Genomic DNA, 11,242 nt, shown 5'->3' on the forward strand with positions numbered 1-11,242 from the left:
CTAATGCTAGTTAGCAACTTCCTTCAAACTGCATGCAGAGACATAAAAATGGCATCCACGAGTTAATCTGACTCCAGGGAAGTAGATAAAGGGCCTCATTGCCAAAGTATCCCTTTAACAGTCTGATGGCCTGGAGATAGAAGCTGTTTTTCAGTCTCTCGGTCCCAGCTTTGATGTACCAGTACTGTCTCCGCCTTCTAAATGGTAGCGGAGTGAACAGGCCGTTGCTCAGGTTGCTGAGGTCGTTGATAATATTATTGGCCTTCTTGTGACACTGGGTGATGTAGATGTCCTGGAGGGCAAGTAGTGTGCCCCCGGTGATGCGTTGGGCTTACCACACCAGCCCAACACATATGTGAAATACTCAGCATTTACCATATAATAACTACATACAGTGCCTTCAGAAAGTTTTCTTACCCCTTGACTTATTCCACATTTTGTTGTGTTACAGCCTGAATTCAAAATTGACTAAATATATGTTTTTGCTCACCCATCTACACTCAATACCCCAAAATGACAAAGTGAAAACAAGTTTTTAGACATTTTTGATTATTTATTGAAAATGAAATACAGAAATGTCTCATTTAAATATGTATTCACACCCCTGAGGCAACACATGGCAGCCATTACATAGAGTGCCTTGCAAAAGTATTTATCCCCCTTGGCGTTTTTTCCTATTTTGTTGCATTACAACCTGTAATTTATATGGATTTTAATTTGGATTTCATGTAATGGACATACACAAAATAGTCCAAATTGGTGAAGTGAAATGAAAAAAATAACTTTCTACAAAATAAATAACGGAAAATTGGTGTGTGCATATGTATTTTTAACCCCCTTTGCTATGAAGCCCCTAAATAAGATCTGGTGCAACCAATTACCTTCAGAAGTCACATAATTAGTTAAATAAAGTCCACCTGTATGCAATCTAAGTGTCACATGATCTGTCACATGATCTCAGTATATATACACCTGTTCTGAAAGGCCCCAGAGTCTGCAACACAACTAAGCAAGGGGCACCACCAATCAAGCGGCACCATGAAGACCAAGGAGCTCTCCAAACAAGTCAGGGACAAAGTTGTGGAGAAGTACAGATCAGGGTTGGGTTATAAAAAAATATCTGACGCTTTGAACATCCCACAGAGCACCATTAAATCCATTATTAAAAAATGGAAAGAATATGGCACCACAACAAACCTGCCAAGAGAGGGCCGCCCACCAAAACTCACGGACCAGGCAAGGAGGGCATTAATCAGAGAGGCAACAAAGAGACCAAAGATAACCCTGAAGGAGCTGCAAAGCTCCACAGCGGAGATTGGAGTATCTGTCCATAGGACCACTTTAAACCATACACCACAGAGCTGGGCTTTACGGATGAGTGGCCAGAAAAAAGCCATTGCTTAAAGAAAAAAATAAGCAAACACGTTTGGTGTTCGCCAAAAGGCATGTGGGAGACTCCCCAAATATATGGAAGAAGGTACTCTGGTCAGATGAGACTAAAATTGAGCTTTTTGGCCATCAAGGAAAACGCTATGTCTGGCGCAAACCCAACACCTCTCATCACCCCGAGAACACCATCCCCACAGTGAAGCATGATGGTGGCAGCATCATGCTGGGGAATGTTTTTCATCGGCAGGGACTGGGAAACTGGTCAGAATTGAAGGAATGATGGATGGCGCTAAATACAGGGAAATTCTTGAGGGAAACCTATTTCAGACTTCCAGAGATTTGAGACTGGGACGGAGGTTCACCTTCCAACAGGACAATGACCCTAAGAATACTGCTAAAGCAACACTCGAGTGGTTTAAGGGGAAACATTTAAATGTCTTGGAATGGCCTAGTCAAAGTCCAGACCTGAATCCAATTGAGAATCTGTGGTATGACTTAAAGATTGCTGTACACCAGCGGAACCCATCCAACTTGAAGGAGCTGGAGCAGTTTTGCCTTGAAGAATGGGCATAAATCCCAGTGGCTAGATGTGCCAAGCTTACAGAGACATACCCCAAGAGACTTTCAGCTGTAATTGCTGCAAAAGGTGGCTCTACAAAGTATTGACTTTGGGGGGGTGAATAGTTATGCACGCTCAAGTTTTCTGTTTTTTTGTCTTATTTCTTGTCTGTTTCACACAAAAAATATTTTGCATCTTCAAAGTGGTAGGCTTGCTGTGTAAATCAATTGATACAAACCCCCCAAAAATCAATTTTAATTCCAGGTTGTAAGGCAACAAAATACGAAAAATGCCAAGGGGGGTGAATACTTTCGCAAGCCACTGTATGTGAGTGCTTCTGGGTAAGTCTCTAAGACCTTTGCAAACCTGGATAGTGCAATATTTGCCCATTATTATTTTCAAAATTCATCAAGCTCTGTCAAATTGATTTTCAAGTCTTGCCATAGATAGTCAAAACTGTAACTCGGCTACTCAGGAAAATTCACTGTCTACTTGGTAAGCAACTCAAGTGTAGATTTGGGCTTGTGTTTTAGGTCCTGCTGAAAGGTGAATTAATCTCCCAGTGTCTGATAGAAAGCAGACTGAACCAGATTTTGCCTGTGTTTAGCTCCATTCCGTTTCTTTTTTATCCTGAAAAACTCCCCAGTCCTTACCGATTATATGAATACCCATAACATGATTCAGCCACCACAATACTTGAAAATATGGAGAGTTGTACTCCAGAGTGCCGCAGTGGTCTAAGGCACTGCATAGCAGTGCTAGCTGTGCCACTAGAGATCCTGGTTCGAGTCCAGGCTCTGTCGCAGCCGGCCACGACCGGGAGACCCATGGGCGGCGCACAATTGGTCCAGCGTTGTCCAAGGTAGGGGAGGGTTTGGCCGGCAGGGATGTGGGTTAGTTTCCCACGGGGGGCCAGTATGAAAAAAACAAAAAAACATGTATGCATTCACTAACTGTAAGTCGCTCTGGATAAGAGCGTCTGCTAAATGACTAAAATGTAAATGTTGTACTCAGTATTCTGGACAAAAAGTGAATTCCTTTGCCACATTTTTTGCGGTATTACTTTAGTGCCTTGTTGCAAACAGGATGCATGTTTTGGACTAGTTGTATTCTGTACAGGCTTCCTTCTTTTCACTCTGTCAATTCGGTTAGTATTGTGGAGTAACTACAATGTTGTTGATCCATCCTCAGTTTTCTCCTATCACAGTCATTAAACTCTGTAACTGTTTTAAAGTCAGCATTGGCCTCATGGTGAAATCCCTGAGCGGTTTCCTTCCTCTCCGGCAACTGAGTTAGGAAGGAAGCCTGTATTTTTGTAGTGACTGGGTGTATTGATACACCATCCAAAGTGTATATTCAATTTCTGCTTTTTAAATGTTAACCCATCTACCAATAGGTGCCCTTCTTTGCAAGGCATGGGAAAACCTCCCTGGTCTTTGTGATTGAATATGTCTTTGAAATGCACTGCTCGACTGAGGGACCCTACAGATAATTGTATGTGTTGGTACAGAGATAAGGTAGTCATTCAAAAATCATGGTAAACACTATTATTGCACAGAGGGCGAGTCCATGCAACTTATGTGACTTGTTAAGCACATTTTTACACCTGAATTTATTTAGGCTTGACATAACAAAGGGGTTGAACACTTATTGACTCAAGACATGTCAGCTTTGCATTCTTTATTAATGTGTAAAATTAAATCTAAAATCCCAATTCCACTTTGTCATTATGGGTTATTGTGTGTAGGCTAGTGATAAAAAAAACGATATCTGATCAATTTTAAAATCAGGCTGTAAGACAACAAAATTTGGAAAAAGTCAAGGGGTGTGACTACTTTCTGAAGGCACTGTAATATGTTGTAGTAGGATGTAAAAGTGTTTTGTTAGTCTGTATTGCATCATATCTGTTCAGCTGCACCCTGAAGTTTGAATCTGAGTTATCCAACAGAACAGAAAGTCAACATCGGAAGAAACGAGAGCCTGCTTTGAGATGTTTACCGACGTTTTGATCAGAATAACAGCATATGATTATCACAATAGGAATGAGCAGTACAATGGGCTTATCTCTTTATAATTACTTTAAAAACTGAAATTAACTAAGCGTATGATGAACTGATTACCCATTATATGATTGCTATAGAACTCCCTGACATACTTCCATACAGGCTGATGTGAGAATCCATCTAATCTGATAACTGAGATGATTAAATGAACAGTGATGGAACAAATCTTAGAGGTTTAAATAGCTATCATAACTCATCCATGCCCAAAATTAAAAGGAAAATGAATGAAGCCAAATACACGAGGTAAGGAAACCAAACACCCACTCCATGGTCAGTGGTGTACAGTGAGTATTTGATCCTGTGCAATAAGGAACAAATGTAGTTCCTGTACTAATGTAAGCTCTAGTCAGGGGACATTTCAGTACAACTGGGCTTGGTTAGGGGATGTTTCAACGATTACTCTTTTTTGGAGACCATTTATTATGGAAACTTCAGATAACAAATTGCTGCAATTCACAAACTAACTTCACTCGAAACACTTAATCCATTCAATCAATATGGGTGAATTTCCAAAGGGATGATATTACAGCAGAATTCCTTCCGTTTAGCCATTATAGGAAAACCTTCTCAGAGCTGGAAACCAGAGGAAAAGTATCAGCTTCCAGCCCTGAGGTCCTTGTGTGTTCTGGCAGAGCTGAGACTGTTATCTGACAACAGAGGACAGAGAATACTGTAGCCCAGTGCTATAGAGGTAATATAACACCACAGTCTAGTACAATAGACTCGTGCTGCTGTTGATAGAGGCTCATTCCATGTTTAATGTAGCGGTTTAGTCTTCCATTATGTCTGAATGGAAAAGCCCTCAGGTTAGTGCAGAAGACAGCTCTCAGGTGTTCTGTCTGTGTGTGTCCGTGTGTGTGTAATCCTACATACCTGAGAGAGGGTTAGGCCAACTGACAGTAACAGGACAGGTGACCCTAAACACTAATCATCCTCAGAGCTACACTGATAGGAGTAATAGCCTGTGACTAAAAGGACTGACAGATCTGAATGCTGCATTAACATCAGCACAGTGGCCTGAGGAGACGGCAAAACTGATCACCCCTCATCACAATGCCTTCTGCTAGAGAACGGGTGGGAAACTCCCATACTATGGAGAGCTAGAGGGTGGAATACTATTAGTTGATTGTTGATCATTAGGTCATAGACCTGAGGGAACTGCGTCGGGTTGTTATGCCATAGTGCTTCCTGTGAAGAGAAGTGAACAAGAGGAAATGGATGGGGACAGAAATATACATTAAGGAAAATAAGGAGGACAGAGAGGAGGGAATGAGACCCAGCCAGGCTGTCTGTGCCACCTGGATGTCGTGGACTCTGAGCAAGCATGTGCACACAACACAAACACAAGAAAACCATCTCATCTAAGGTATCCCTCTCTGTTTGTATGAAGGGATCTGAAAGGATACCCATATAAGGACATGCTATTACCAGTCAGAAAACGTCCTACTGCAGAGGTGATTCTAGGTCTTCTAACCTCCTGTGGACACGATTCAAATCAAACAAAATACTGTCTGACAAAAAACATAACAGACTACAGTTCCATTGGCTCAACGTCCCAAAATCCTGAAATGCTATTGATAAAACGTCAGTAAAGATTATATAGTAATTACACAAACAAGCGTGCAAACACACACACAAACACACCTTCAACCCCAAACAAGGGCAGTTCTGAGAGAGAGGGAATGCTTTCATCCCAGTGCAGACATTAATCCCATGATGCTGTCACACAGTTCAGGAATGGAGCTGAGGACCATTGTAAACACAGCAGAATATTGATGCATACTGGAGCCTGTACAGTACAGCTGGATATACACTACCAGTCAAACATTTGGACACACCTACTCATTCAAGGGTTTTTCAAAAAAAAAATTACATTGTAGAATAATAGTGAAGACATCAAAACTATGAAATAACACATATGGAATCATGTAGTAACCAAAAAAGTGTTAAACAAATCAAAACATATTTTATTTTTGAGATTCTTCAAATAGCCACCCTTTTCCTTGATGACAGCTTTGCACACTCTTGGCATTCTCTCAACCAGCCTCATGAGGTAGTCACCTGGAATGCCTTTCAATTAACAGGTGTCCCTTTTTAAAAGTTAATTTGTGGAATTTCTTTCCTTCTTAATGAGTTTGAGCCAATCAGCTGTGTTGTGACAAGGTAGGGGGGTGGGCATACAGAAGATAGCCCTATTTGGTAAAAGACCAAGTCCATATTATGGCAAGAACAGCTCAAATAAGCAAAGAGAAACGACAGTCCATCATTACTTTAAGACATGAAGGTCAGTCAATACGGAACATTTCAAGAACTTTTAAAGTTTCTTCAAGTGCAGTTGCAAAAACCATCAAGCACTATGATGAAACTGCCTCTCATGAGGACTGCCACAGGGATGGAAGACCTAGAGTTACCTCTGCTGCAGAGGATAAGTTCATTAGAGTTACCAACCTCAGAAATTGCAGCCCAAATAAATGCTTCACAGAGTTCAAGTCACAGACACATCTCAACATCAGCTGTTCAGATGGGACTGTGTGAATCATGCCTTCATGGTCGAATCGCTGCAAAGAAACCACTACTAAGGGACATCAATAATAAGAAGAGAACTGCTTGGGCCAAGAAACATGAGCAATGGACATTAGACCGGTGGAAATGTGTCCTTTGGTCTGGATTCCAAATGTGAGATTTTTAGTTCCAACCGCTGTGTCTTTGTGAGACGCGGTGTGGGTGAACGGATGATCTCTGCATGTGTAGCTCCCACCGTAAAGCATGGAGGAAGAGGTGTTATGGTGTGGGGGTGCTTTGCTCTTGACACTGTCTGTGATTTATTTAGAATTCAAGGCACACTTAACCAGCATTGCTACCACAGCATTCTGCACCGATACGCCATCCCATCTGGTTTGGGCTTAGTGGGACTATCATTTGTTTTTCAACAGGACAATGACCCAACACACCTCCAGGCTGTGTAAGGGCTATTTTACCAAGAAGGAGAGTGATGGAGTGCTGCATCAGATGACCTGGCCTCCACAATCCACCGACCTCAACCCAATTGAGATGGTTTGGGATGAGTCGGACGGCGAGTGAAGGAAAAGCAGCCAACAAGTGCTCAGCATATGTGGGAACTTCTTCAAGACTGTTGGAAAAGCATTCCAGGTGAAGCTGGTTGAGAGAATGCCAAGAGTGTGCAAAGCTGTCATCAAGGCAAAGGGTGGCTATTTGAAGAATCTCAAATATAACATATATGTTATTTCATAGTTTTGATGTCTTCACTATTATTCTACAATGTAGAAAATAGTAAAAATAAAGAAAAACCGTTGAATGAGTAGGTGTGTCCAAACTTTTGACTGGTACTGTAGCTTTGATTCTGTTTTATTTCATAACAGCAGGTGTGATACGGCCTCTTAATTGCTATCCATTTTACCTCTTCTAAAAGCTATATATTTTCAAACATAGATTTCTGTATCTGAATCAACCCCCAGCCATTTGTTTGCACCCTGTCCCTGCAACTATGTGTGTGTCTATGCCTGTGCATACATTAATCAGTCCTAAGCGTGTCTGACAAGGCATGGTAATTGAGGTAATGATTGGCTGCTGTCTAAAGAGTCCAATCACAGGAGGTTTTTCCTCTGTTGTCTTTTTGAGGCGAGACAGCAGAAAATTAGCCAGCCTTTATTTACTCACGTCACCCTGACTGACACTACTGGACTACTGCCAGACAGAGGAGAGAAATCTCTCTCTCTCTCTCTCTCTCTCTCTCTCTCTCTCTCTCTCTCTCTCTCTCTCTCTCTCTCTCTCTCTCTCTCTCTCTCTCTCTCTCTCTCTCTCTCTCTCTCTCTCTCTCTCTCTCTCTCTCTCTCTCTCTCTCTCTCTCTCTCTCTCTCTCTCTCTCTCATACACACTGGCTCGTGGTAGGGTGTTAGGTAAACCTTTAGCAGAGCTGAGTGCTGTAGAGATGAATAGCTGGGAGCAGGCTGGGGTGGGGTGGCTAGAATAACTAAATAGCAGTTCATGACTGAGTCTTTCTCCTGCCCTGCCCTTTACACTGACTGGTACAGTTAAACCACAGGGTATCATACTGGGTTTTGCTCTGACACCCTGAACACTGTGTGTGTGTGCCTGCCACATTATTAAAGCTGTTATCAAACACAAACACGCACACACATTACCAAAGAAAAGTGGACATTCATATGAATTATTATACTATATAAGTGTATTAACTATTCTATTATTTCTTAGTTAATCTTATGTCATGCTGCGCTACTTCAGATTGTGACAGAAGGGTATTAAACCACTGAGTGAACACTGTGAAGAGACAGTACCACACACACGTTACACACACACACATACACACACTCACGCACGCACACACACTCGTGCACACACACACACACACACACACACACACAGAACCCAGACTATTAGCACTGAGGTGAGAAGAAGTGCAGAAGAGAGGAGGAGAGTTTACTACTGTCAGAAGACTGTTAGAATGTCCTCATACCAAACTCATCTTAAACATTCTGTCTCTGTCTCTCTGAAATACTCCTCACATACCAGCGGGATATATATTATCATCCACATTGAATGCAGTATTTATGGTCTGTGAGCGATACAGACAACATTGTAAATCATTAAGAGAGAAAAATGTGTATAGTGTATGAGGCTTATTCATTTATCAACTCCTGGCTCATGGTAGTCTGTATAATGTGAACTATCCACCTCTTATATTTGAGCTCCACAGATCAAATAAAAACGCCTTGTCCTACACCTACATAGCTTTGAAATACACCACTTGTTAGTAAACCAATGTAAACCTGTAAACTGTTTGCGTACTATTCTTGTAGGCCTACTGTGTTTTAATAAATACTTAGTTAGAGGTGCTCTAACTCTGCCAGTAGTCATAATTCAACACGCAGCAGATAAGAGCCTTTGGCAAACTGATGAGGCTATGAAGACATCAAACCATTCCGCTTACAGAAAAACATTGCGTAAAGCACCAACACCCAATTAGATATTTACCCAACAACATGTCTAATGCAACAAATTTGACTATTCATTGTAAAGTTTTCTTACCAGATTAACCATTTGAATTATGCATGGCCATGTTCTACATAAATGTAACATACATGTGTGTTTTACATATTTGTTCCTAATATATGAAATAAACGTAATTATTTAGCAATTTACCTGTTCTCAACGTTGTCTTGTCGCTGCTGGAGCGGGATTCCTCCCGTGCGTAATGATGACCGGAGTTGAACTCACACACAGAGCTCAACAACACATTCCCGAAACCTTACAATACACCTGGCAAGGGCTAGCTGGCCTATATCAAGCAGCGATAAAAGTGCACAAACGAAATCGCCCCGATATTTCCCTGCCCTTCCTTTACTCACTTCAGAGCGGTTTGACGCACGCTCGGTAGCCAAGTCACCGCCGTCCACGAAGAACTAGCTATGCACTCCACTCGCGCGTGCTGAATGGATGGAGAGGGATGAGTTGGATATGTGGCATCTCGCCTCGAGGGAGGGAAGTAGGGATGCCAAACACCCACTCATTGCCCCTCTAATAATAAGAAATATCTTCTGTTAGTTTATAAACTGCATACCGCTGATGTATAACCTCCATCCAAATAGGTGGAAAACCACATTGATTAGTATACATTGTAGTGATGTTAACGCAACAGCTAGAGACCTTGTCAAGAGGTTTGGACCTCTTGGCATAATGGTTAAGGTGTTGGCTTAACAGCCGCTGGACCTGGGTTTCAGTCCCAGCTGCGGCTACTCCCTGAACTCCCTACAATATTTAAACCAACATAAAACCTAATAGCCTCAGTATACAGTATATTGTTTCAATCCATTTTAAAGAGTATTCTCTCCCTCAACCCGTTTGCAGATGGGTAAGGCCTTGTTGCAGGAATGAATGATATTGTAGTATGATTGTGCCACTGTGTTCTTTGCAAACCAGCACCTATAGCTAATGGTATAAAATTACTTGAAATCTCTGTACATCTTGTATTAAACTAACATTTAGCATTTCTAACAAGCCTACACTCTAAAAATTAGGGGTTCAACAAGGGTTCTTCTAAGATCCTCAAAGTTCTTCGAAGATCCTTAGGGTTCTTGGCACTGAAAGTGGCCCCCCAGAGGAGGTGGGGTTCATCGAGGAACCTCCTTAGTTGGTGGGGGTTCTTGCAGGAACCTAACTGCCCAACTGAAACATTTGGATTTCAATTTGAAAGGACCGCAGGGGCAGGCACTTAACTGAACAATGTAAAGATCTCCTCAATTGAAGGTAAGGTTTGTCCCTTGTATGATCTAAATTGATATTGTTTTATGATGATATCATCTATCTTTTCATATTTTTGTGCAAATCTTTCTAAAACAGAAAATGGACACAATTCAATTGATATCAATCAACAAAGAGGTAAGAATATGTAGGCTATAAGAATATGTTGAAGGCTAGCTGTATTGGGTGCAGATGACTGAACGGCTCACTTTTGTGTCTGTCTGCAGGTATACAGATGAGGAGGCATACAAAGGTATTATCAAAACAGTTATTTTCATTCACATTCACCACAAAAATCAAGGTATGAATACTGTCGTCTATTTTTTGTATTCACAGACTTCACCCTCCATACACCTCTGATGAATATAACAGGAAAACGGTTTGATCACCATGCACTGCAAAATCATTCTGGCTATGGATACGGAGAACATCAACACATTAACATCAACACGCCATAGGATATGCCCATTGGACTTGGAGCTCTGCTGGGAGTTTACTTCATATTTAGATTGTTTTCATTCTGTTTTGCCACTAAAATCATAATAAACACTGAGAACTAAAATATTGTGCCTTTAGAGGCCATGCAATTCAGTACTCATCTCGAAAACAAAAGCAATTTAGGTCAAAATAGTCCATACTAACAAAGGAAATAGAAGGTCTAACAGAACAAATAGATAGCAATAAAAACTGTAACATAGAGGCTCAGACTAAATTACAGGAAAAACTAAAAAAAAGGAATACTGTATGTAGGAATAAGTGTAATACTGTATATGATAAAAAATCAAGCAAACTGGATGGAATATGGGGAAAAATTTACCAAATTATTTTTTAATCGTCAACATAGAAATGCTACCAAAAATAATTTACTGAAACTGATTACAAATGACGGAGTCACCCATGATTCACCAAATGATATTTTGTTTTCGTTTCAGTCGCCTCCATCTACTCTAAC

The 11,242-nt window shown here is 41.1% G+C and overlaps 1 protein-coding gene across 1 annotated transcript in view; it reads right to left on the reverse strand.

Annotated features, from left to right (window-relative positions):
- The window catches only part of LOC311135318 (semaphorin-3D-like), a gene marked incomplete at its 3' end in the record, with an annotated part of 92,271 nt that extends 83,049 nt beyond the window's left edge, over nucleotides 1-9,222 (reverse strand). Inside the window, exon 1 of the mRNA XM_084169265.1 lies at nucleotides 9,193-9,222. The remainder of the gene's footprint in view (nucleotides 1-9,192) is intronic.
- Between the last annotated feature and the right edge of the window lie 2,020 nt (nucleotides 9,223-11,242).

Source organism: Coregonus lavaretus, assembly GCF_964263955.1.
Source record: "Coregonus lavaretus genome assembly, chromosome: 9".
Classification (NCBI taxonomy): domain Eukaryota; kingdom Metazoa; phylum Chordata; class Actinopteri; order Salmoniformes; family Salmonidae; genus Coregonus; species Coregonus lavaretus.